Genomic DNA, 26,288 nt, shown 5'->3' on the forward strand with positions numbered 1-26,288 from the left:
CCACTCTCTCTTAGGGGCTGCTGGCACGATTTCGTGCACTTTACCCTTAAGGGGCTTGTCCTCACCCCTCTCCCCATTACGATATGCGAGGGTAAGTTTCCTGAGGACCTCTTCCTCGTTAAGGGCCGGGGTCTGCGGGTCGAACCAGTGTTCGGCTTTTGCCCTAACGTTAGGGAGACAATTGGCAACTAGGGTCTTCAGCCAGTGGGCGGTTCTTTCCCCTAAATTCCGTCTATCCGCTTGAATCCCGCATGCCTCCATATAGACAGTCCACAGTCTGTCTGCGAACATGGTGGGAGATTCCCCTGGTTGCTGCTTGGTTTCCCCCACCCTCATGAAAGGGCTCCCCAGATTCAAGCCCATTGCCTCCAGAACAGCAGTCTGTGCTGCCGCCCAGGTGTCAGGTCTTCCCCCATTCCCAGAGGTCACTGTCCTGCATAGCTGGGCATCTAGGGTTATCAGGAGCATCTTTATTTGCTCCCCTTCGTCGCAGTCATTGATGTTGGCAGCCTGTTCCACCTCCATAAAATGCAGCGACGGATCCCCCTTTGGAGTTAGTCTGGGAACGTGGGCCACCATCCCCCTGAGCGCGGATGCCCCATGAGGAACGATAATGTCGCCCTCAACCGGTCCCCTGTTTGCCATCCCCGCCGGGGGACCATACCTTCTTTGCCTGACAGGGCACATCTGCCCTACCTGGGGTTCCTGCTCCTCCTCCCCACTGTCCAGCTCTCCTGCCTCGTTGGGTAGCCCCCCTGTCCCCGGGCTAGCTACCCATATAGGAGACGCCGCTATCTGGGGATACACTGCCGACCCCCCTTGGACTTGCCCCTGAACGTGCAGCCCGATCCCCCCCGGCCGACCCGGACACGATCCCGGTGCCTCAGGAGGCGGTCTATTCCCCTTGGCCTTTGGGGAATCATCCGCTGCGAGGAGCACCTTGCCCCTTGGGACCCCCCCTGGACCTACCAGGTGTATCTGTCCCCTGAACTTGGACAAGGTCTCCTCCAACTCCGTTATTCGTGCCTGGCACGGCCCATGGGCACAGTCCCCTACTTCCTCGCGAGCCACCCGGTACGCTGCCTGGATGTCCCGGAACTTCCCCTCCAGCTTCCTACACTGCTCTGTACTCCGAGCATATAGTTCCTGGAGCCTCCGTTCCTTTTCTTTACCCTCCACTATCTGACAGTGGAGATAGTCCTTCTCACACCGGTTAGACTCGCTTTCCTGTTTCATTTCTGTCATTTCTTCCCGCAGTCGTTCCGCTGCGCTAGCGCTGTCCCCTGCGCTGGCCCTCACTTCTCTCAACTCCTGCTCTAACTCTTCGACCCTATCCTCTGTCTTGACTACCTGCTCGGACAGGCAAACCAGCCAAACTGCCTTCTCCAAGTGCCTTTTGTGCGCCTTGCTTTCTGTCCATGCAGCCGCTGCCATTACCGGTTGCTCCGCATTGATCAATTCTGAGACCCAAGGTTTGGTGAGGTTGACCTTTTGCCACAAATATGAGGATATTCTCTCCTCCATTTTGCTTCGTTCCCTCACCCCCTCTGCCAAGTCACATACTCCAAACCACCGGGCTCCTGCCGCGGTCGCCATTGTAGAGGGTGCCGTCTCCGCTACTCCACTACTGGGCCGATATCTGGGGTTTGGATGTCTGTGTGTGTCTCTCTCCAGCTGGCACTGAAACTTCAGAGGCCAGGGGGTGTCGCACTGGGACACTTCCACTGAAGAGAGCACTGATTCAAGCCTGCCGTTTATTCCTAACCGACAGCCTGAGACTTATATCACACAGATCTCCAGACCCCTACCAATACCCAGGTGATTCTCTCTCTTGCCGGTGGGGCAACACCCACCCGGTTCCTACTCCACTAGAGTAGCTTTCCCAAGAGAGAGAATAGGACACTGCTGTTTATTTCCTAACCAGCAGTCTGTCCTGAGTGAATCGCTCAAGATGACCCTCGATTCTTGAACCCGGAATTAAGGTGAGGAGTATTTTAACAATGACTTGGTCAGAGATCGCTGGTGAAGGATTGAAGAATTTAAACGACTCCAATTATCATCAAATCAAGGTTTATTGCAAAACCCAGGTCAAAATCATCAACAGAAGAAACACAATAAAATCTTATGCTCTAATACACACTATGTCTATTCAAAAGTAATATAGCGGACACAACGAAAATTCTTATGATTACACAGGTTTTAGCAATATCACAAGGCACAAAAACAAGTTCCCTTCCCCAAAGCCTCAACCACTATTAAAGTCAAGGGAGTTTCGCAAGCTGCTGCGGGATACTTACGGTCACAGGCTGCAGAGGTCAAGTCAGGGGTGCAGAGGTCGAGCCACGAACGAAGAGACCCTCAATTGAAAACCCAGCCCCTTTTATATTGCTTTACCTGGCTTTGTTCTGTGATCGGCCAGCCCCTTTTGCATTGAAAAAGGTAAGTTTTAAAGTTCCCGCTGGTCCCGCCCCCTTTGAGCCGGTCAGAGCTGTATGTTTCCGGGTATTCCTTGCAGGTCCGCTTCTTCCAGCTAGGCAGACCTGCGCGATTTGAATTTGGCGCTGGCTCCGCCCCCTCCTTCCAGTGAGTTTCTGCCGGTAGCTTCTGTCAAGCTTGGAGTACCTCCCCCAGGTCCGCCTCCAACTTGGTTTTTCTGCCGGTAGCTTCTGTCAAGCTTGGAGTACCTCCCCCAGGTCCGCCTCCAACTTGGTTTTTTCTACCGCTCCGCGATTTGAATTTGGCGCTGGCCCCGCCCCCTCCTCCCAGTGAGTTTCTGCCGGTAGCTTCTGTCAAGATTGGAGTACCTCCCCCAGGTCCGCCTCCAACTTGGTTTTTTCTACCGCTGATCTTACAGGGGCTTTTCCAGCGCAATATGCTGAATCCAGACAGTCTGTTTCCTAGGATAACGGGGTTAAGCTCTCTTTGTGAAGAATTTCAGTGTCTTCCAGCTGCTCCGGAGATGGCTGCTGTTCTCACCTCGCTATGTTGATGGGGTGTTAATTGGATTCTGCTCTGGTGGAGGCCAGGTCATTTACATTTGCATGGGGCTATGACCATCCCATTGTCCTGCTTGCAGGCGAGCCTCCTGTGTATTCCCGTGCCCCTTTGTCTGTGTTTTGATGTTATCTTGTTGTCTGGCTCCTTCTTTCTTGTAGCTCCTAGGGGGGTGTTTGTAAATATTTATGTACTTATGTCCCTACTCAGCTCAGCGGACCAAGCCTGCTGGGAAAACTGGTTCTGTTCTCTTGGCTGAAAAGTCAGTTTACAGTCTCTGAGTTTTTCCAAAAGGGCCGAATTGCCCGAAAACCTTACACAAAGGCCATGATGCGCGCCATCGACGAGTCCCTCCCCTTCCAGGTCGAGAGCGACGCCTCCGACGTAGCTCTAGCGGCCACCCTTAACCAAGCGGGCAGACCCGTGGCCTTTTTCTCCCGAACCCTCCACGCTTCAGAAATCCGCCACTCCTCAGTGGAAAAGGAAGCCCAAGCCATAGTGGAAGCGGTGCGACATTGGAGGCATTACCTGGCCGGCAGGAGATTCACTCTCCTCACGGACCAACGGTCGGTAGCTTTCATGTTCGATAATGCACAGCGGAGCAAAATCAAAAACGACAAGATCTTAAGGTGGAGGATCGAGCTCTCCACCTTCAACTACGAGATCTTGTATCGTCCCGGAAAGCTGAACGAGCCGTCCGATGCCCTATCCCGCGGCACATGTGCCAACGCACAAATTAACCGCCTCCAAACCCTCCACGAGGACCTCTGCCACCCGGGGGTCACTCGGTTCTACCACTTTATAAAGTCCCGCAACCTCCCATACTCTTTGGAGGTCCGTACAGTCACAAGGAACTGCCACATCTGCGCAGAATGCAAACCGCATTTTTTCAGGCATGATGGTGCGCACCTGATTAAGGCTTCCCGCCCCTTTGAACGCCTTAGTCTGGATTTCAAAGGACCCCTCCCCTCCACCGACCGCAACACATACTTCCTTAATGTGGTGGACGAGTACTCCCGCTTCCCATTCGCCATCCCCTGCCCTGACATGACCGCGGCCACAGTCATTAAAGCCCTGAACACCATATTCACACTGTTCGGTTGCCCCGCATACGTCCACAGCGACAGGGGGTCCTCCTTCATGAGTGACGAGCTGCGCCAGTTCCTGCTCAGCAACGGTATAGCCTCGAGCAGGACGACCAGCTACAACCCCCGGGGGAACGGGCAAGTAGAGAGGGAGAACGGCACGGTCTGGAAGACCATCCTACTGGCCCTAAGGTCCAGGGACCTCCCAGTTTCACGGTGGCAGGAGGTCCTCCCGGACGCCCTCCACTCCATCCGGTCACTACTGTGTACTAGCACTAACCAAACGCCTCATGAGCGCCTCCTTGTCTTCCCCAGGAGGTCCTCCTCTGGAACGTCGCTGCCGACCTGGCTGGCGGCCCCAGGACCCATCTTGCTCCGAAAACATGTGCGGGCGCACAAGTCGGACCCGTTGATTGAAAGGGTTCACCTCCTTCACGCGAACCCGCAGTACACTTACGTGGAGTACCCCGACTGCCGACAGGACACGGTCTCCCTGCGAGATCTGGCGCCCGCCGGCAACACACACACCCCCCCCCGACACCAATCACCCCCTCCCTGCCACCGCCGCACCCCGCGACTGCCCCCTTCCCAGGAGGATCGGTCCTCCTCCCAGGCCCGACCAGGAGTGAAGCCCAAGCTGAAACCGTAAGGCTCTCGGAGACGACAACACCGGAACAAGCACCAGCACCACCACCGGGGCCGAGGCGATCGACACGGACGACCAGACCACCCGATCGACTCGTGGCGTCGATCTAACACTACAATATGTGGACTTTTAACGAGAACATTTTGTCTTTTTCTCCTGACGATTACTGTAAATAGTTCGAAACAAAAAAAAAACCTTGTACATACTGTAATAACATGCAAACGTTATCCTCCCAGGACCAGCCTTGTAAACCCTTACCACCATGCGAAGCATCACCCCACCGGGTTCATTTTTAACAAGGGGTGAATGTGGTAGTATGCATTAGGGGTCATGTGGGACTGTGAAGCCGTGATGTCATTGGCTGACAGATCCCGGGTCCTGGTTGGCCGTTGACCTTTAGCTCCGCCCTGAAGGCGGAGTATAAGAACCGGGAGTCCTCCCCCGCAGGCCAGTCTACTACTGAACTGCGGGGGAACAGTCACGCCTAATAAAGCCTCATCGACTTCACCCTATTCGTCTCTCGGAGTCTTTGTGCGCTACAGCCACATGGTGGGGGTGTGGGATTGTAACAACACCCTTGACTGACTCTCTAGAGGCTGAGTGTGAGTGCCTCGTGTCTTTTATAGTAGGATCCCACCCCTGAGTGTCCTGCCTGCTTATTGGTCATGTCCTGTTCTCTGTGTCCATTAGCTGCTTGTCTGTATATCATTATGTGTGTGTGTGTGCCTGCATATCATGACAGGACCATTTATCCGACTCTGTAAAAATAACATGAGACCATAAGACATAGAAGTATCATTCGGCCCATCGAGGCTGCTCCGCTATTCGATCATGGCTGTTGTGTTTCTCATCCCATTCTCCTGCCTTCACCCCGTAACCCCCGATCCCGTTATTAAGCAAGAACCTTGGGCGAGATTCTCCGTTATCTGCGCAAAGTCCGCCGATCGGCGCAAAAAATGGCACAAATCCGACTTGTGTCACGCCGCAAAAATCGTCGCGAAGTCTCCGGCCCGAAATGGGCTAGCAGCGACGTGACGGGATCCGCGCTTGCTCACGTGGTTCACGCCGTGCAGCGTCATACACGCAGCACGGCGTGACGGCTCATAACGACGCGCAGCTCACCCCCACCCGACCGGAACACCCGACCGGAACACCCGACTGGATGGCTGGCCGCCCCTCAGCCCCGAGGTTCGAGTCACGGGATGTGGAGGGGCTCCTGGGCGCAGTGGAGCAGAGGAGGGAGGCCCTTTATCCCGGGCACGGCCGCAGAGTTGCCCCACGCCACACCGGCGTCTGTGGAGGGAGGTGGCAGAGGCCGTCACCGCTGCGGCCCTGACACCATGGACAGGCACCCAGTGCCACAAGAAGGTGAACAACCTCGTCAGAGCAGGCAGGGTGAGCCTCCCCACTCCCCCATATCCCCCCTCCCCCATATCCCCCCTGCCCCATATCCCCCCTCCCCATATCCCCATCCCTATATCCCCCATATCCCCCCCTCCCCCATATCCCCCCTCCCCCATATCCCCCCTCCGCCATATCCCCATACCCCCCTCCGCCATATCCCCCATAAGCCCCCCTCCCCATATCCCCCATATCCCCCCTCCTCCATAGCCCCTCCCCCATATCCCCCCTCCCCATATCCCCCCTCCCCCATATCCCCCCTCCCCATATCCCCCCTCCCCATATCCCCTCCCCATATCCCCCCTCCCCCATATCCCCCCTCCCCCATATCCCCCTTCCTCCATATCCCCCATATCCCCCTCCCCATATCCCCCCTCCCCATATCCCCCCTCCCCCATATCACCCTCCCCCATATCCCCCTCCCCCATAACCCCCCTCCCCCATATCCCCCCTCCCCCATATCCCCCCTCCCCCATATCCCCCATCCCCCATATCCCCCCTCCCCATATTCCCCATCCCCCATATCCTCCATATCCCCCCTCCCCATATCCACCCTCCCCCATATCCCCCCTCCTCCATATCCCCCATATCCCCCCTCCCCATATCCCCCACTCCCCCATATCCCCCCTCCCCCATATCCCCCATATCCCCCCTCCCCCATATCCCCCCTCCCCCATATCCCCCATATCCCCCCTCCCCCATATCCCCCCTCTCCCATATCCCCCATATCCCCCCTCCCCCATATCCCCCTCCACCATATCCCCCCTCCCCCATATACCCCATATCCCCAAGTGAATCCAGCCCTAACCTTAACCTCCGCAATACACGCGCAACCGATGGCGTGCATTCATATAACCCCCCCTCCCCCGCCACAGGAGAAACACGCACACAACACCAGGGAGCATGTGAGGACTGGAGGAGGCCCCGCTGATGAGAGGCCACTGACCGAACACGAGGAAAGGGCCCTGGAACTGGCTGGCGGACCTGAGGACCGGGAGGTTGCTGATGCAGAGGTCGAGGGCGTACTAGCAAGTGAGGCACCGACAGCCGTTCCCCATATCCCCCTCCCCCATATCACCTGATCACTGCCTGCGTGTCTAACCATGCATGCTTCATTGTGTATCGCAGAAGCAAACGTCGAGGCACCCATCCCCGAAGATGCAGGCCGCCCGCAGGATGCTCCTCGGAGACCACGGGAGACAGAGAGACCCGGACCCTCCGGCATGCGACGCCCGCAGGATGCCCCTCGGAGACCACGGGAGACAGAGAGACCCGGACCCTCCGGCATGCGACGCCCGCAGGATGCCCCACGCACACCACGGGAGACGGAGAGGCCCGGACCCTCCGGCATGCGACGCCCGCAGGATGCCCCTCGCACACCACGGGAGACGGAGAGACCCGGACCCTCTGGCATGCGACACCCGCAGGATGCCCCTTGGAGACCACGGGAGACGGAGAGACCGGGAGCAACAGGGAGACGGCGCCCCGGTCACGTGCGGGTGCGACGGCACAGGCGTGTGCCACCCAGCGACGAGAGGGGCAGCCACAGGCCCCCATCACAGCCGAGCCAGGACACCACTACCCAGGACACCACTACCCAGGACACCCCTACCCAGGACACCCCTACCCGGGACAGCACTACCCAGGAAGACGAAATACCGGACAGTGACACAGAGTGGATGGGTGGAGACTAACCCCCACCCCAAAGTGCCATGGACTCAGAGTGGGACGAAGAGCACAACACAACGCCACTGCTGTCACCAACACCCTCCACCATCACAGAGACACTCACCTCGGTTGGGCACTTTAATGATGAGGCGTCTGGTACACTCACTGGTGCGCACAACACAGCCGTCCCGGTACAGCAAGTGGAGGTAGGAGCAGCAGAGGGGCCGGGCGGTCGGAGGGCAGCCCAGCCCAAGCGAACATCTGCCGCCCAGATGGCTCCCGGGTTCCTGGAGTTACCACACCCACCCATAGATCCGATGCAACCACCGACCCGGAGACGAGCGAAGAGGGTGACAGCCGGCTTGCGGCGGCTGCAGTCGCAGGTGGAGGAGTCCACCCGCGTCCAGGAGCTGGGAGTGGTGCAGGTCATACGTGCCACCCAGGCCGACACTGCGCGGGTGGCGTCCGCGGTGGAGGCAATGGGTGCGACGGTGTCAGACATGGGGAACGGTTTGCGAGGCCTGGGGCTTTCCGTTCAGGCGGCGTCTGTGGCCCAGGACATGGCTGCCCTCTCACAGGAGGCCATGAGCCAGTGCCAGCGCCAGATGGCAGAGGCGCTCAACACCATGGCCCAGTCTCTGCAGGCCATGGCCCAGTCTCAGCAGGCCATAGCCCAGTCTCAGCAGTCCATGGCCCAGTCTCAGCAGGCCATCGCTGAGGGCATCGGCGCCATCGGCCATGTGCGAGCCGGCGTCGCACAGTCACAGACAGGGTTTGCCAATCCCCTGGGCTCCATGGCTGCAAACCTGCAGACCCCTGTCGATACCAGCATGGGCCTCCAGGACTGGCAGCGCCAGATGTCGGGGGGGCGTCGGATGGCCAGTCCGTTCGCATCCCCCACCCATGTAGAGGCCTGGTGGCCATCGGGCACCCCGAGGGAGGAGGAGGTGGTGTGGTCAGTCCCGGGTCCCCCTGTAGGGGAGGTCCCGGAACACCGCGACACCTCGGACTCCCCCCCTTCCGTCCCAGGTGCATCGGGTGGGCAACAGGCAGGACAGGCTGGCAGCTCGCCATCCCAGTCGCCCGGGCCGCAGCCTGGCCCATCTAGGTCAGGACGCCCCAGGAAACGGCCGCCAAAGGGATCCCGTGTCAGAGGGCAGGAATCACAGGAGTCCACCTCCAGTTCTGCTGTACCATCTGGGGAACCACATAGACGTAGTCAAAGGGCCCGTAAGGCCAAACAATTAGACATTGAGTAAGTTGCAGGGCACAGATGAGTTTTAGGGGCTAGGGCACGTGCATGAACTCCTTTAGTTATTAAAGTCAATGTTACACCTACAGAAGCTGCCTTTGTGCTCTGTCCAAAGCGTGTGGGGGTGTCATGTACGTTGAGCGCAAGTGTGTGTGTGAGGGGTGGTCTTACCTCAGCCCCAGGTGAGTCTGCCCCTTCCCCCTGGGCCGCCATCAACATCCCCCCGGGCAGAGGACGGGACTGTGCGCTGCAGTGTCACAGCCGCATGCAGGGATGGTCCGGGTGGATGGTGGTACTGTGGCCATGGGTCAGACATAGTCCAACGATGTGGAGCCAGGAGCTCATCGCAGGGCGGATTGTCATCATCTTCCATGGCCTGCAATAGACTCGCGTCCTCCCGCAACTGTGTGAGCCCGGAAATTGTGCCGCAGGTGGATCGGCAATGGGGGGGTGGTGTGCATGCGGGTAGGGTGGGTGGGGTTGGGGAGGGGGGTGAGGGTGCTGGGTGGGTGGATGGGTGGGGGGTGTGGGTGGTCGGCTGTTGCCATGGTGTGCGGTCTGTGGCCGTACTACCCGATTCCCACGCCCATCTAGTCAGTGAAGCGGGCGGCTATCAGCTAGTCCCGTGCCCGCTGGGCCAGCCGGTAACGGTGGACAGCCACCCGCCTGTGTCTAGCCCGTCTGCCCTGACCATTGCCCCCATCCCCCTCATCTGGGGAGGACTGCGCCGCTACCTGCTGCTCCTCCACTCCGCCCTCCTCTGCCGGCGGCACAGCGCCCCTCTGCTGGGCTATGTTGTGCAGGACGCAGCACACCACAATGATGCGGCCGACCCTATCTGACCGATAATGGAGGGCGCCCCCAGAGAGGTCCAGGCACCTGAAACGCATCTTCAGCACGCCAAAGCACCTCTCTATCACTCCCCTTGTCGCTACATGGGCATCATTGTAGCGGTTCTCCGCATTATTGCGTGGCCTCCGTATAGGCGTCATCAGCCACGATCGCAATGGGTATCCCCTGTCGCCCAGCAACCAGCCCCTCACCCGGGGATGGCGTCCCTCGTACATGCCGGGGATGGATGACCGCGACAACACGTATGAGTCGTGTACACTGCCTGGGTAACGGGCGCAGGCGTGCAGGATCATCATGCGGTGGTCGCAGACCACCTGTATGTTCATTGAATAGGTCCCCTTCCTATTGGTGAACATGGCCCTGTTATCTGCAGGTGGCCGCACGGCGACGTGCATCCCATCAATCGCGCCCTGGACCATGGGAAACATGGCCACGGCAGAGAAGCCCACGGCCCGGGCATCTTGGCTGGCCCGGTCCACAGGGAAGCGGATGTAGCGGTGCGCCATGGCATATAGGGCATCTGTCACTGCACCAATGCACCGATGTCTGCGATATGCCGGACAGGTCCCCACTCGTGCCTGGAATGACCCCGTTGCATAAAAGTTCAGGGCCACCGTAACCTTGACGGACACGGGGAGAGGGTGTCCCCCGCTAGTGCCACGCGGTGACAGGTGTGCCAGCAGGTGGCAGATGTGTGCCACGGTTTCCCGCCTCATCCGGAGTCTCCTCCTGCATTCCCGATCTGTGAGGTCCTGGTATGACTTCCGGGGCCGGTACACACGGGGCGCCCTCGGGTGCCTCCGTTGCCGTGGGGCCGCGACATCCTCCTCCCACTCCTCATCCTGTCGGTCAGGTGTCCCTCCAGCCTGGGCGGCTGCCGCCTGCCCCTCTGCGGCAGCCTGCACCGCCTCTCTGGCACACTCCTCCTCCTCCTCCTCATCCAGGGCAATATGGACATTAGCGGCTGCCGCCACGGCGGCCATCATCGCTGGATGATCGGAAAACATGACGGCCCGGTGGGGTGGGGTGGGAACGACGACATGTCATCATTGCCCATATCCCCTCCTCCCCCCAGCCAGGTGGCATGGACCGCATGGGTCCAACTGTTGGAGGCTGGCACCTGGCCAGGTGGACCAACTCACTTGCCCTCGCATCCCCCTCCCCGGCACGGGCCCCCCATCCCCCTCCCCGGCACGGACCCCCCCGCCACATCCCCCTCCCCGGCACAGACCCCCATCCTCCTCCCCGGCACGGGCCACCCATCCCCCTCCGCGGCACGGGCCACCCATCCCGCTTCCCGGCACGGGCCCCCAATCCCCCTCCTCGGCACATACCCCCCATCCTCCTCCCTGGCACAGGCCACCCATCCCCCTCCCCGGCACGGGCTCCCCATCCTCCTCCCCGGCACGGACCCCCCCCATCCTCCTCCCCGGCACGGGCCACCCATCCCCCTCCCTGGCACGGGCCCCCCATCCCCCTCCCCGGCACGGACTCCCCATCCTCCTCCCCGGCACGGACCCCCCCCATCCCCCTCCCCGGCACTGACCCCCCTCCCGGCACTCTCCTGGAGTCCAGCCCACTCTAACCACCGCCCCCCCCACCCCCCGCCGCACACACACACACACAACCCTAGACACACCTCTCCCCACACATTCAGACTGCGGCCACGCCATCGCCTGCCCAGCGGCCAACCCCCCAGGCCGTCACTCACCTCCACGCTGGTCGGCGTGAACCTGGAGCACAGGTTGACGCCGATTAAAAGGAGGTTTGATTTACGTCGATGTGACCCGTCATCACGTCGACGGGACTTCGGCCCATCCGGACGGGAGAATATCGGCAGGCCCAAAATCGGCTGCCCTGCGCACACCCGTGCCATTCTCCGACGTCTGCGGCGCCATTAACGCCCCGCCGACTTTTCTCCCTTTGGAGACTTCGGCAACCGGCGGGGGCGGGATTCACGGCGGCCAACGGCCATTCTCCGACCCGCTGGGGGGTCGGAGAATGACGCCCCTTATCTCTGTCTAAGACTCCCAGTGACTTGGTCTCCACAGCAAAATACTGCATTTGAGGGAAATCTAAAATAAAAACAGAAATTTCCAAAAATACCCAGTTTTTCTGATGAAAGATCATCAAGCCGGGAAGTTAACTCTGTATTTCACTGTGCAGATGCTCCAAAACCTGCAGGATATTCCCAGCATTTTCTAAATTTATCACTAAAACAGGTCATTATCTCATTTCCGCTTGGAAGGCCTGGTTCTATGCAAATCAGCTGCCACATTTCCCGCAACAATCTCTATCCCTAATTAGTTAATTATCTGTTAAGCACTGTAAGATGTGTTGAGGTTGTGAAAGAATGTTCTTGTCCTTCTATTGAAGTAAAACTAGTTACAGAAGGAGATACCACAAGAAAAACAAGTTGAACCTGTTAGTTTCCTGAAATATTAGTTTCCCTGTTCAACTCCTCCCTACATTGCTGCAAATCTTTCCTCGTGTCTCCATCAGTAACAATTAACATATCTCAGTCCCAAATAAGTAATTAGGAAATTAAAATATTATTGGTTTCAGCACTCCAAAAGGGCTTGTTTCCACACAAGGTTCAAGATTTTGACGACTTAATATGCCATTGTTCATTGTTGTCAACAGGTTAAGCTGTTGGCATTTTTAATAAAGCTTTGAGTTTATTTTTAAGTCCTCCGACTTGTCGCAGCTTCTGAGCAGCAGGTCTGATATTTAAATAAATCACATTTTCTTCTGGCAAGCATTAATTGAATCTCAATACATGAACAGCTTTGTATTCATATGGATATGATTAAACTATATTTTATTTAACTGCTGTGTCATTTATTGGCACAGAAAAAGCTCAACTGATTTTGAAAGTCTCTTAATACTGCTGAGTCTATTGTATTTGCATTCTCCATGCTAGTGGGTTGAAGTTGTTACATTAAGACTTTCTTCTTATTTCATGAACTGTCTCATCCATTCTGAGTCTTAGGCAAATCTAACATAGCAAATAAAGAAGTGATCCACATCCACTTTACCTATCGCTACCATTCTGAAGCTGACCACTGATAAACCTAGATTAGATCGGGGAAAGGGACTTATGAAAATAGTGTGTGAGATATCAAACTGAACTGCTGTTGAATCAAAACGAAATGATGCTTTTATTGCTAATTATCTCCCAATAACCTCATGAACGTTGGCTGGGCCAGTGTCAATGTTGCTAGGCTTGTGTGAGATTGGCATAACTGTTGAATTTGGTGTCCCATCGCATTTTCAGGGCTAGCATCTTTGATACCTGTCTAGTCTTAAATTCCCAGGGCAACTTTTGAACTAGCAACAATACTGTGGGCTGGATATCCACCGATTATTTTCTGAAAAAGGTAGGCAGGAATGTGAGGTTAAAGTTACAATCAGATCAGCCATGATCTTATTGAATGATGGAGCAGGCTCGAGAGGCCTACTCATGTTCCTAGTTCTTACGTTCACAAGTAAAGGCTTAAAACTTGACAGAAACGAAAGGATCATCTCAGCTTAATATTCAGTAGTATGCAGGCTGTGTAACTTCAGCTGAAACTTTAGTTACACTGAGGATGCTTGAAAGAATATGGGAACGAAGAGGTTCATCCAGAAATCCATCCGCAGCATGGTGGGTCGCACTGTTGCTTCACAGCTCCAGGGTCCCAGGTTCGATTTCAGGCTTGGGTTACTGCCTGTGTGGAGTCTGCACGTTCTCCCTGTTTCCTCTGGGTGCTCCGGTTTCCTCCCACAAGTCCCGAAAGATGTGCTGTTAGGTAGTTTGGACATTCTGAATTCTCCCTCTGTGTACCCGGATAGGCACCGGAATGTGGCGACTCGGGGCTTTTCACAGTAACTTCATTGCAGTGTTAATGTAAGCCTACTTGTGACAATAAAGATTATTATTATTGTCCTGAATAGCTGGCACACGAGTTGGAAGGGTGGGCGGAATGGAAAATCAGTTTGGGAGTGTTGGAGTCCTGATGCATCAGGAGGATATAAAACCTGCTGCTATTAAAAGATCGATGGCAGCACTGGAACAAGGAACCAATTGGGAGCAGCAGCTACAGCATTAAAACTTTCAACTTTAGGGCCTCTAAAGTTAAACTACTGCTGGGAGAGACTGAATAGCAGATTAGCAATTTGGCATCGGGATAAAAGAACTCTTATGACGAATCCAAAATTGAATGGATGAAAATTTCAACATCACTCACTGACTCATTGGTTTTCTCAGTTTTGAGCCCCTAATTGTTACGGCAACAGACTGGCCATAAAGTTCAGTTGTGGGACAACTTTAATGAGATAATGTCACAGTGGTTTATTAAGTTTTCAGATAAACCAAATCAATAAACTCAGGCAGTGATTTGCAGTGAATGCAGGCTACATACTTCCCATATTATGACTGGGCGGAGAGAATGTAATGACTTCTCTTCTTCCAGCTTTTGGTTTTCAAGTTTCTCTCTCTCTCTCCCTCTGCCTTGTCTCTTGTCTAGTTTTCTTGTTTCCAGATTTCTGTGTTGCCCAGAAGGCAGTTGAAAGGTCACTCCCTCCTATCCTGGCTGGTATCCATGTAACCCTTCCCTTTCCCCACTCATCTTTAGTCCTTTGGTAATTATATCCTGGACAGGCTTTTCTTGACCAGCCAGGTATCTTTCTGGTGTGCTTCATGCCATTACACAATGTTCTTAATATCCATCTATGTTTGAATGACTGCTTTGTCAAGATGTTAGGGTTGTTTCCCTTAGAGGAGCCTAGACATTTTAATCCTGTGTTTTCACATGTACAAACAGTTCTCACAGACAGCCTTCAACGTCTCAGTTTAACAAGCTGTTTAAAACTTGAGTTAAACTCCCAGAATCCCTTGACCACAGCATGTTTTCTAAGTGTCCCACCCACTCTACTACCAAGCCCCCTTCTGAATGAAGTCAGAAGCTAGTTTCTAATAATAGTTAATTTTAACAATTTGTATTCTTGTTAGTCACCTAATAATCTTGCATTGGTCACATCCAGGATTCCTATCCAGTACCATATGAAATTTAATGACCTGATCAGAACAGCAAAGGTAAAGTAGAAATAAGCTTAACCCTTCCCTGCCCTCAGTATATTTGTTGGTGTCAACTGTATTGGACTTCGGGGTTCTGTATGCATAATGTGTCGTATATCCATTACAATCAGCAGTTGTCAGAAAGGTCAACACCACAAGTTTAACCATCCCTCCTGAAGTGACGTGTATTTTCATGCTTCGCCAAATGCCAACGTTTCAGATGTGCATATGTCAGCTCCTGTCTGAAGATGATGAAAAGTGGTTCTTTCAGAAAATACTACACTCCTCTACTGCTGAGAAACTATTAACATTTTGGAACATGGGCATAAAATGCTGGAAGCACTCAGTAGGTCTGGTAACATCCGTGGAGAAAACAGTCAAGTTAATATTTTAGGTCCGATCTCTAAACGGAACTGAAAAAATTTACAAGGTGAACAAGATTTCAGTAATCACTCAAGCCACTCACACAACAAATGAAGTAGACTGGTAAGTGATGAAGAAAAGTAAAAGAGGGTTGTTTAGATGCTTCAGATAACGTATCAAGAGACAATAGGAAAAAGCATAACAAAGGTAATGAAAGACATTGGGAAGATGTAAACAGTTGGGGTGTTGGGCACAATCCAACAGCTTGAGAAGAAACATTCAGGTTGATACTTAGAATGCAGGCAGCCTTGCCAGCCCAATGTTTGGCAAGAGGCTTCCTTCCCACACAGAAATGTGAACACACCTATCCCATATTGCAAGTAGCCACGGCACAAAGAAAATGAAAGAGAAATGAACGCCTAAGGATTCAAACTGGCAGGTGACATACATATGTGCATTCCTTGCTAAAAGGGTGTTTACCTAAATTATTAGGTTGGGTTCCTCCAGAGGCATCCAGGGCACATGCTGGGAGTATTAAGAAGCCACATTACAATATTTAAATAAAGATCATACACTTGTTAAATAAAAGCAAAATGCTGCGGATGCTGGAAATCTGAAATTAAAACAGAAAATGCTGAATAAACTCAGCCGATCCGGCATTTAATGTTTTGCATTCAAATGACCCTTCTACAGTACTCCTACACTTGTTGCTCGCCCTAGCCTAACATTCTTCCTTATTCATTCAATGGGCTTAACTGGAAAGGCCAAGATTTACTGTCCATGCCAAATTTAGCTGGTTTAGCTCAGTGGGCTAGACAGCTGGTTTGTGATGCAGATCAAAGCCAGCAGTGTGGGTTCAATCCCGTACCAGCTTACCCGAACAGGCGCAAAATTGTGGTGACTAGGGGCTTTTCACAGTAACTTCATACTTGTGACAATAAAAAGTTATTATTATTTGGGGCTGGTTTAGCACAGTGGGCTAAACAGCTGGCTTGTAATGCAGAACAAGGCCAGCAGCGCAGGTTCAATTCCTGTACCGGCCTCCCTGAACAGGTGCCGGAATGTGACCACTAGGGGCTTTTCACAGTAACTTCATTGAAGCCTACTTGAGCCTACTAGAGGCTGTTTAGCACAGGGCTAAATCGCTGGCTTTGAAAGCAGCCCAAGGCAGGCCAGCAGCATGGTTCAATTCCCATAACAGCCTCCCCAAACAGGCGCCGGATTGTGGCGACTAGGGGCTTTTCACAGTAACTTCATTTGAAGCCTACTTGTGACAATAAGCGATTTTCATTTCATTTCAATAAGCTATATTTCCCTTGGGAAGATGGCAGTGAGTTGTTTTCTTCACCATATTGTGAAGGTATTCCCACAGTGCTGTTTGGGAGTGACTTCCATGATTTTGACCAAGTGACAATGAAGGAATGGTTAGGATAGTGTGTGGCTTGAAGGAGAAATTGGAGGTGGTGGTGTTTTAATGCTTCTGCTGCATCTAAGTAGGAGATGGTGGGCGCGATTTAACAGAAATTAACCAGAGTCCTGAGAACGACCCCACTATTAAACGGGACTCTGCTTCATTTCTGGGCCTCGGTGATGAACGCCCCGCCGAGGCCACATTGTGTCCCATTTCCTGCACTGGCGAGCAGAGATCGCCGCCACAATCTCCAGACCCCCCCCACCCCCCCACCCCAACTACGGCCTTTGAACCTCCCCCTTCCCCAACACCCAACCTGCCAATAAGGGAGTCATTGAGCCAGCCACATCATAAGATCATAAGGACAGGGCACCCCTTGGCCTAATCCCTGGCATGGGCATGATGCCACCTGGGCACCATGGCACTTCCAGCCTCACACCCTGGCAGTGCCCTTTCCAGTCTGGCAGTGCCACCTGGGAAAACAGGCACTGCCAGGGTGGCACCTAGGTCACACTGTCAGAGTGCCAAGCTGAGAGTGCCACTGTGCCCAGGTGGCATTGAGGGGGCCAGGGTACCATCCTGCCCAGAGCTTAACCACCCAGTGGCCCCCGATCGCATAGGAGATCTCCCCAAAAGTCAGTATGCCTGGTCCACATTTGTGGAAACCAGTGCTAAGCGGCACCCATTCGGTGTCTCCAAGGCAAGGCCATTAGGTAACAGGCGTTGGGTAGATCTGGCATAGACTGGGTCCCGACCTCAATGGGTGGAATCCGGATCATGCCGGATCTTGTAAGATCTCACGAGGCGTGTAGAGGTCGGTAAATCTGAGAGGTCTCTTGCGAGATTGACCAGTATCGTTGCGTCCCGAGTCGGGTGTGGTGAGGCCGTTAGATCGTGCCCGTTCAATGTTTGGGAGGTGCTGTCAAAGGAGCCTTGGAAAGTTGCTGCCGTTCATCTTGTACATGTTACAAACTGCAACTATGGTTATTAAGGCATTGAGTGTAAAAAGTACTTGGTGGAATGGCAATCTAGTGGCTGCTATGTCCTGCATTCTGTTGAGATTCTTGGCTGTTGTAGGAGCCATGCTCAGCAACACATAGAACATAGAAAAATACAGTACAGAACAGGGCCCACGATGTGGAGAGCATTTTATTACACTCCTGACTTATGTCTTTTAATTGTTGGATAGGCTTTGGAATATGCAGGAAGTGAGTTATTTGTCACAGAATTCCCAGTCTCTGACTTGTTCTTGTAGGCACATTATTTGTGTGGCTCATTCAGAGCCACAGGTAATCCTTAGGATGTTGATGGTGTGGGAATTCAGCAATGGTTAGCCTTTGAATGTCAAAGGACAGGCGGTTTTCGGAGATGTTCATTCCCTGATACCTGTGTAGTGTGAATGGGACTGAACCCTGTGTAAATATCAATGTCAACTTTGAGGATTCCCTGACGGTTCCCTCCTGACTGTGAGTCTGTGCTGCTGGTGCAACAGGACACACAGGTAAGGTGATGGAGAAGTCTGCAATAAACATTTACTGAAAGGTATGATTTGGTAAGTATGATTATGTCAAGCTGTTGCTTGACTTATCTGTGGTACAGCTCTCCTAACTTTGGCACAGAATGTGCTTGTTTTTGTCTGAATCTGATGTTCAAGTCCAATGTTGGATGGTCTGTACAGTTCTTTCCTCACATTCTCTGTTGTGGCAGTTTGATACAAAAGATCGCCTTGCTAGGCAAGGGGAGTTAACAGTCAATTTCTGTAGGCCCAGAATCATATTAAAGCCACACAGGATAAGGACAGCAAATTTTCTCCCTTAGGGGACATTAGTGGCCAGTGGATTTTTACAGCAATCCAGTAGTTAGTGTTATGTTCTGTGTTAATGCCATAGTACAGATGCACACAGAACATCTAGTTCTTTGACGAATAAGATAATTTATTAACAACATATACACGTGGAAGGATAACTAACGAACTATGTTACAAACAGTGACGAATAAACAAATTCAGTGAATCCTCCTGGAGCTACTTCTAATGCAAACATCCTCTTGTACGACTTACTACCAATTGCCAGATATCTCAACTCACATGGTAGATCTCTATCAACACAAGCTGGTTGAAGGTCGCATCAATAACTATATACATTGATAGACAAGTATATGCAAAACTGTGCATAGGCATATCCCACATCCCCCTTCCTTTGGAAGTGTTATCGTTTTCTACTAAAGTAACTGTGCTTTACACAACACGATCTGCACAATAATTTTAAACAGGTCACATGTACAAGTATAACTGTGCTTTACAAAATATGCTTGATAATTTTAAATGTGCACCTTGTGCACAGCTTATTACATTTTCTAAACGGCATCATCCCGTTGGGATTCTGAACCTTGCCCGGATGCTCGATCTCCCTTCAAGTTTTGGAAGACCGGTTTTCTGGCTGGTCTTTTTTGCGTCACCAACTTTTTAAACCGTTTGAAGCGATGCTTCCTATTCCGTCTCCGTGTGTTTTCTTGCATTCCGGCTGTATTACTGATGCGTGTGTCTTCACTGCCACGGGTGCTGCTCAGTCGACCAATTGTGTCTTCAACTCTTCCACTTCCTTCTCATTTGAATGATCCGCTGATTGTGTCTCCTTTTCGTTTTGACTCTAGTGGCATCCTTCTTGCTGCTGGACTCTGCCATGGGATTAGCCAGTTCCGGATCCCTTCTTGCAAAGGCTGCGAACGCTGACTCTGGCTCTTCTGTCACAATAGCTGATTCTGGGGCCTTTGCTGGATTGAGGAGTCTTGGTTGATCTATGGTTCCCGCGCTCGAATACTGTGCTGTGTGTCTCCCCACTGGTGAGGCATCCACTGTCTGCATACCTTTGGATGCTTTTGCAGTGGCAGGCAAGTCTGCAACTTCAGGAATGATTTGCACACCCTTGCATTACGGTGTCTTAGCTGGGTCAATGTCCACAACATTAGGCGTTGCTTCTTCATTTTGTGTTTTGGCCTAAATTTGCGGCTCATCCTCATCTGATATGACGATATTTTGTCTTTTGTTGGAGAACTGATTGGTGTCTCATCCTCATCTGATATAACGATACATGTTTCAACTTTTGTTGGGGAACTGGATGAAGATATATCTATGTGTTCTTCCTGAAAGTCTTGTGTTGAACTGGCCTCAAGTATTGGGGAATCCACTACAGGAACCATTCTGTGGGCATAGGATGATTCATCATAGCGGTCTGGAGCTAATTTCTCCAAAATGGGGATTAAATCCTCAGTTACCAGTTAGTTTTTCACAGTTGATTTACTCTCACCTGATGTATCTGTTGCTGTAATCTCACTTTCAGCCTCTGCACATGCCATCTTCACACTTACTACTGTCCTGCACAGATTGGATATCCCTTGTGATCAGCTCATCGCTACCTGAAAAAAACAACTGAATTGCATTTCTTAGTTGTCTCCTTCTGGCTCACCATCTGAGTCTTCACTTTCCTCACCATAATCATGTTCATTGTAATTACCATCGTAGTAAACAACATCGCAATTATCATCATCCGCAATGGCTTCTCCTGTAAAGTATGACACTGCACATGCAATTATGTGTTCACATAAAAAATTACCAATTTCAAAGTCAGCAGCCAGGCCTGCTGCAGAACCTTCATCCAACTCTCACTGCTCTGGAAATTCATGAGGAATGAAGAAATTGAAGTAAGAGTCATTTGGTACAGTTTTCATAACTGTTCTACCAATGCCTGACTCTTATGCTTCTTTTTGTTTTAATAGTTTTCAATGTGACATATTTTCCTTTCTTTCAGTCGATCTGGCACCCTGTGCATCCTGTGATTTCTGGTTCATCAAAGAAGAGAAAGTCTAATTCGTCAGACTGCGGATCCTTCTGGTATGTTAGTGCGAGTACTTCGCTTGTGAAATACTCATTTGGTTCAAACATAAACTCCAGAGTAAAACTCATTGGCTGTCCTGGCTCTGAACATTTTATGTTCACATCAGCTTTAAGATAGGCTCACCATGTTCCTATATCATGTCACTGAACAAATTCACATTTTTGAAGACTGTTAACCAGAATTCTGGAATTCCCTTTGGATCCTCCATCTCTTTATCTGATTTACCTTCCTCCGTTCTAATTTTCACTTGTATTGCATTGGTCACAGCACCGTCTGGAATGTATTGCCGCTCAACTAGGTTCAGGGCCTCACGCAAATCCGCTCCTATAATGGACTCACATTTTGTGTCCACAATTGAAAATGGTATGATATGACTTCTGTTGTGTACCCATGCTTCAAGCTCACATGCACCCAGCGTCACAATCCCATGCCCACTGTAGTCTTTCAGTAGTCTTGTTTGATTCATGACTTTCGATTTAACTCACAGCCCATTCAAAGTGGACAAACTGAGAAGGTTGGCCCTCGCTCCCGTGCAGAGCTTGCATTTGATCATTGTGGCATTCAGCATCACTGGAATCATCCATCTGTCTTCGATGGTCTCAGTATCACCATAACTATTGCCGCATCTAGTCGGTAAGACTTCTTCACGCTTTTTATTCGTTCTCATCGTGTCCTTAGACAAAATCAGATCAATGAAAAACAGGTCTTCAATGGACATCTCATCAATTGCATTGACCGATCCTGTTTGGTCCACTGCTGGATGTGAAAAACATTGCTTCGCAAAATGATTTGTTCGGCCACACTTGGAACACACCTTCCAAATGCTGGACATTGCCGTGACCCATGTCGATTGCCACATCGCTGGCATAAAATAAATGGCGGATCCGGTCTGCCACTTAAAATGGCTGCCCGCACTGAGACCACATTTCTTATTCAAATGCGTTGACGCCTGCGTTTTCTTCCAGATTGGCGCCAAAATCTTTTAGGTTGAGATAGCTGTGCAGATAGCTCACTTGCATGACAAATCTTGATGCCATTTTCTAATTGAAGCTCTTCTTCCGTTAATAACCTCTTGCATAACTTGTCATTTGATATACCGAACACTATCTGATCGTGGATCATCGATGATTTTAAAGTACTAAAATTGGGCGACTGCGCCTTCAACTGCAAGTCGGTTTAAAAAACGATCAAAAGATTTGTCTGTTTATGGGTACGCACACAAAATATATAATGCTCGAACGTTTCATTTTTCTTCAGAGAGCAATGCCGATCAAAGTACTTTATTACTTCATCGAAGGTTTTGCTTTCTGCTTCGCTGTTGAACACAAAAGTATTGTAAATTTCTATTGCTTGAGGACCTACTACCGTGAGCAGCATCACAATACTCCTTTCGTCAGGCTGTGCTTGCAGACCAAGGGCTGCAACATAGAGTCTGAATTGCTGCTTAAAAACATGTCAATTTTCATCTACATTACAGGTGACTTGAAGCTGGTGGGGTGCCTTCAAACCTTCCATCTCTAACTTCACAGTCTTTCCTTGCAACAGTTTCAATTTCCCATAGTTTACCAGGGAGGCAGAACAATTTTATTTTTTCTTCCTTAAGCCTGTTTCATCCCGTCGTCTCCGTTGTTATATTTAATTGTTCGCCACTCTTGGTACCATGTTATGTTCTGTGTTAAGGCCGTATTACAGATGCACACAGAACAGCTAGTTTGTTGACTAGTAAGATGATTTATTAACAAGATGAACATGCGGAAAGAAAATTAGTGAACTATGCTACAAACAGTGACGAATAAACAAATTCAGTGAATCCTCCTGGAGCTACTTCTAGTGAGACTACCCTCCTGTATGACTTACTACCAACTGCCAGATATCTCGAGTCACATGGTAGATCTCTATCACTACCAGCTGGTTGGAGGTTGTATCAATAACTATATAGACAACTATATGCAAAACTTTGCACAGGCATATCACAAGTTAGTTATATGGTCAACAGCACTGATACAGTAATTTTTCCCCCCCATTTACTTAATTAACTGAAATTAAGTTAATCAGCTGCTGTGATTTGAACTCTTGTCTCCAGATTAGTCCAGATGTTTGGATTGCACCTCCAATAAAATAATCACTATGCTACTGTTCCATTTGCTATTTGGTGCAATCAAGTTTCTAGGTCTGGTTTTTAAACAAAATTATGTTTTAATATAGCTCACACTTCCTCTTCTATTTGAAATTCATTCAGTTCATCTGTTAACATTTTGGTAGACGTTAGTGATGGGTTACAAGCAGATCAGAACGGATCTTTGGAATCATTGTGCATTTTCTTCTACAGGGGCCATTTTCATTGCTTTCATTTGTACCAGCCTTATTCCCAACTAACACATTTATTCACAGGTTCTCTGCATTTTGTAGGTGGCTGAGTCTGGAATGTTGGCTGAAAGGTATGACTCAGTAATTTCACACATCATGCCTCCTCTTGTCTTATGAATATTACTGCAGTCATTTAACTACCTACTCTCTTCCATTTAAACATTTTACAGGTAATTTTATTCTTTCTCTCTGATCTACATTTTTACCCCATTCCCTCCTTTTCAAATGTTACTTTATATGTTCTAAAGTAGAATCCATGTTGACAAATATTTTTCAGATGAATTGTTTGCATGGATTCTTCTCCAAATTGCCACCCATTTTGACATGGGTTTCAACAGTAAACAGAGAAAAATTAGTTCTTAAAGCTGTTGCCTCGAATCCGCCACAGTAAAAAACATGCAGCTGCATTCTCCACCCATAAAACTAACAGTTTTGTTTAAGTCCAACAGGTTTGTTTCGATGTCACTAGCTTTCAGGGCGCTGCTCCCTCCTCAGGTGAATGAAGAGGTATGTTCCAGAAACACATATATAGACAAATTCAAAGATGCCAAACAATGCTAGGAATGCGACCATTAGCAGGTGATTAAATCTTTACAGATCCAGAGATGGGGTAACCTCAGGTTAAAGAGGTGTGAATTGTATCAAGCCAGGACTGAATGCCCTTGACTGCTGAAGTGTTCCCCGAACAATCACCAGGCAGGAATGTTCCCTTCCAGTCGGGGAACACTTCAGCAGTCAAGGGCATTCAGCCTCTGATCTCCGGGTAAGCGTTCTCCAAGGCGGCCTTCAGGACGCGCGACAACGCAGAATCGCCGAGCAGAAACTTATAGCCAAGTTCCGCACACATGAGTGCGGCCTCAACCGGGACCTGGGATTCATGTCGCATTACATTCATCCCCCACCATCTGACCTGCAAAATCCTACCAACTGTCCTGGCTTGATACAATTCACACCTCTTTAACGTGGGGTTACCCCATCTCTGGATCTGTAAAGATTTAATCACCTGTTAATGGTCGCATTCCTAGCATTGTTTGGCATCTTTGAATTTGTCTATATATGTGTTTCTGGAACATACCTCTTCATTCACCTGAGGAAGGAGCAGCGCTCTGAAAGCTAGTGACATCGAAACAAACCTGTTGGACTTTAACCTGGTGTTGTAAGACTTCGTACTGTGCTCACCCCAGTCCAACGCCGGCATCTCCACATCACAGTTTTGTTTAAGGTCAATCAGAAATGCACTCTGCCACATTTAAATAGGTTTAGGGTCCAAGTCGCTCCCCTCCTTTCATAGAATTACAGGCTGAAGGCAATATACCACTGATGCTAGAAATTACAAATAAAATCAGAAAATGAGTCAATAAAGTTATTAATGCCATTGACCTCCCCCATAGCAGAATGCGAGAACACTGAGGTACATCAGGTAGCAAATGTGGAGAGAGGACGGTAGGACATTGCCTTTCCCCAGCAGCCTGTGTTGGTGTTTAGTCTCTGAAAGAGCAGTAATCTTAAAGACACATCCCTGCCTTGTTCCGATATCCCTTCATGCTCATTTCCTTCAACCACTTATCCAGCCAACTCTGACGTGTTGACATGGCCTCTGCTTGAATCATTAATTCAAGTCATGCATTCCACAGCTTCTGAAACAATCTATGCTATATCCTTCCAAATATCTGGAACCCAAAACAGCACAGTACTCCAATGAGGTCCTTACCAAGATTTTATATAGATTCACCACTCCATCTTCACTTTTAAAAAAATCAAAATCTATCGCACATTTACTGACACAATTTTACAATCTTATCAATATGATTCTGAAACCTTTTTTGATCCTCAAAATTATTTACTACAAGCTGGGCAACCCATCCCAATGTCCGGGGATTAAAGGGATGAAGGTTGAAAATAAGATTTTTAAAATAAGATAAAGGAAATGTTTTAAGGAGTAATCAGCTGAGATATTTTCTGTACAGGCAATAGGGCGTGAATGAGATAGCTTTTAAATCTGAAAATCAGATTAGAAGTAAGTTTTTTTGAAGTAATTTATTTGAAGCATTTTTTATACTCAACTTAATTTCATTCTTGCGCACAATTATTTTCATTAAGTTTTGATCCACAAAAATGAAACACAAACACCTAAATTCACAGGAAATTATTATCCTCAAAACATGATTTCACAAATAATATTTCTTTTCAGAATAAATTTACTTTTACTTGCTTTATCTTACTTTGCTTGTTTTGATTCTAGTTCAATTAGATTTACAAATTTTACCATGAATTACACTAATTATTCTCTGCATCCTCACTGTCACTCTCAAAATCTTCAGAATCATGATCTATATTTGTACATATTTCTTGAATGCTGTTAATACTCTGAATATTTAATCAACTTTGTCAAAGGCAACATCTGTAATGTCGCTCTACATTTTTACTTTCGCTTTCTGTATCTTCAGTTTTTGTTGAAACATTAAGGGCGGGATTCTCTGTTTCAGTGTTGATGCCCGAACTGAATCGGTGGGCTTCCATGACAACAAGATTGGCGCCGGTCCCAGACCAATTCTCGAACTGTTAATGGGCTAGCACCGGCGCCACGTGGAACACGAGCGATTCCAATGAAAAACGGTGTCCAATTCGCCGGGGTTGGAATTGACACTTGAGAGGCTGACAAGCTGTAGCCACATATTAGCGCTCCACTCCCCACACACACTCATCCCAGCCAACAAGATGGCAGCATGGAGAGCGGCACACCGGTTTTCAGATGCAGAACTCAAGACCTTGTTGGATGCCATGGAGGAGAGGTGGGCCACCCTATACCCTGGGGTGGGAAGGAGATTGCCACCCACCGCCATACACCTAGGCCGGGTGCAGGTGGCAAAGGTCGCGAGCGCTGTGGGCCCCACCGCCAGGACTGGACAGCATTGCAGGAAGTAGCTGCATCACCTCCACAGTACGGCCAGGGTGAATGGGCAGTACTGTGCCCCTGGCACTACCCCGGTCCCACACACCGTAACCACCCTCCCCCCCCACTCCCTGGGAGGGTGACTGAACCCCACCCGCTGTCAGTGTATGTGTTCCCCACCATACACCACATGCCAGCACCCATATCGGCCGCCATAGCTCGGTGCCCTGGCCACAGAGGCCATCAGCTGCCCACTCCCTGTGCTGCATGAATACGACTGTCTAATTCTTGGCCCTTTCTGTCTCCCCCTCCCTCAGGAAAAGGCCGCAGATAACCGCCTGGAGAGAGAAGAATGGAGGGGGGGCTGCCGGATCAGCGGAGGGCCGAGCATTGTACCTGGTTGG

General features: G+C 50.5%; 1 long non-coding RNA gene across 1 annotated transcript; it reads right to left on the reverse strand.

The window, feature by feature from the left end:
- Window positions 1-18,644: 18,644 nt before the first annotated feature.
- On the reverse strand, window positions 18,645-23,484 carry LOC140385630 (uncharacterized). The gene is made up of 2 exons (XR_011933412.1): window positions 20,037-23,484; window positions 18,645-19,930 (listed from the first exon to the last, which is right to left on the reverse strand). It is a non-coding gene; the product is annotated as an uncharacterized lncRNA (long non-coding RNA).
- Between the last annotated feature and the right edge of the window lie 2,804 nt (window positions 23,485-26,288).

Source organism: Scyliorhinus torazame, chromosome 11 (assembly GCF_047496885.1).
Source record: "Scyliorhinus torazame isolate Kashiwa2021f chromosome 11, sScyTor2.1, whole genome shotgun sequence".
Taxonomy (NCBI): Eukaryota; Metazoa; Chordata; class Chondrichthyes; order Carcharhiniformes; family Scyliorhinidae; genus Scyliorhinus; species Scyliorhinus torazame.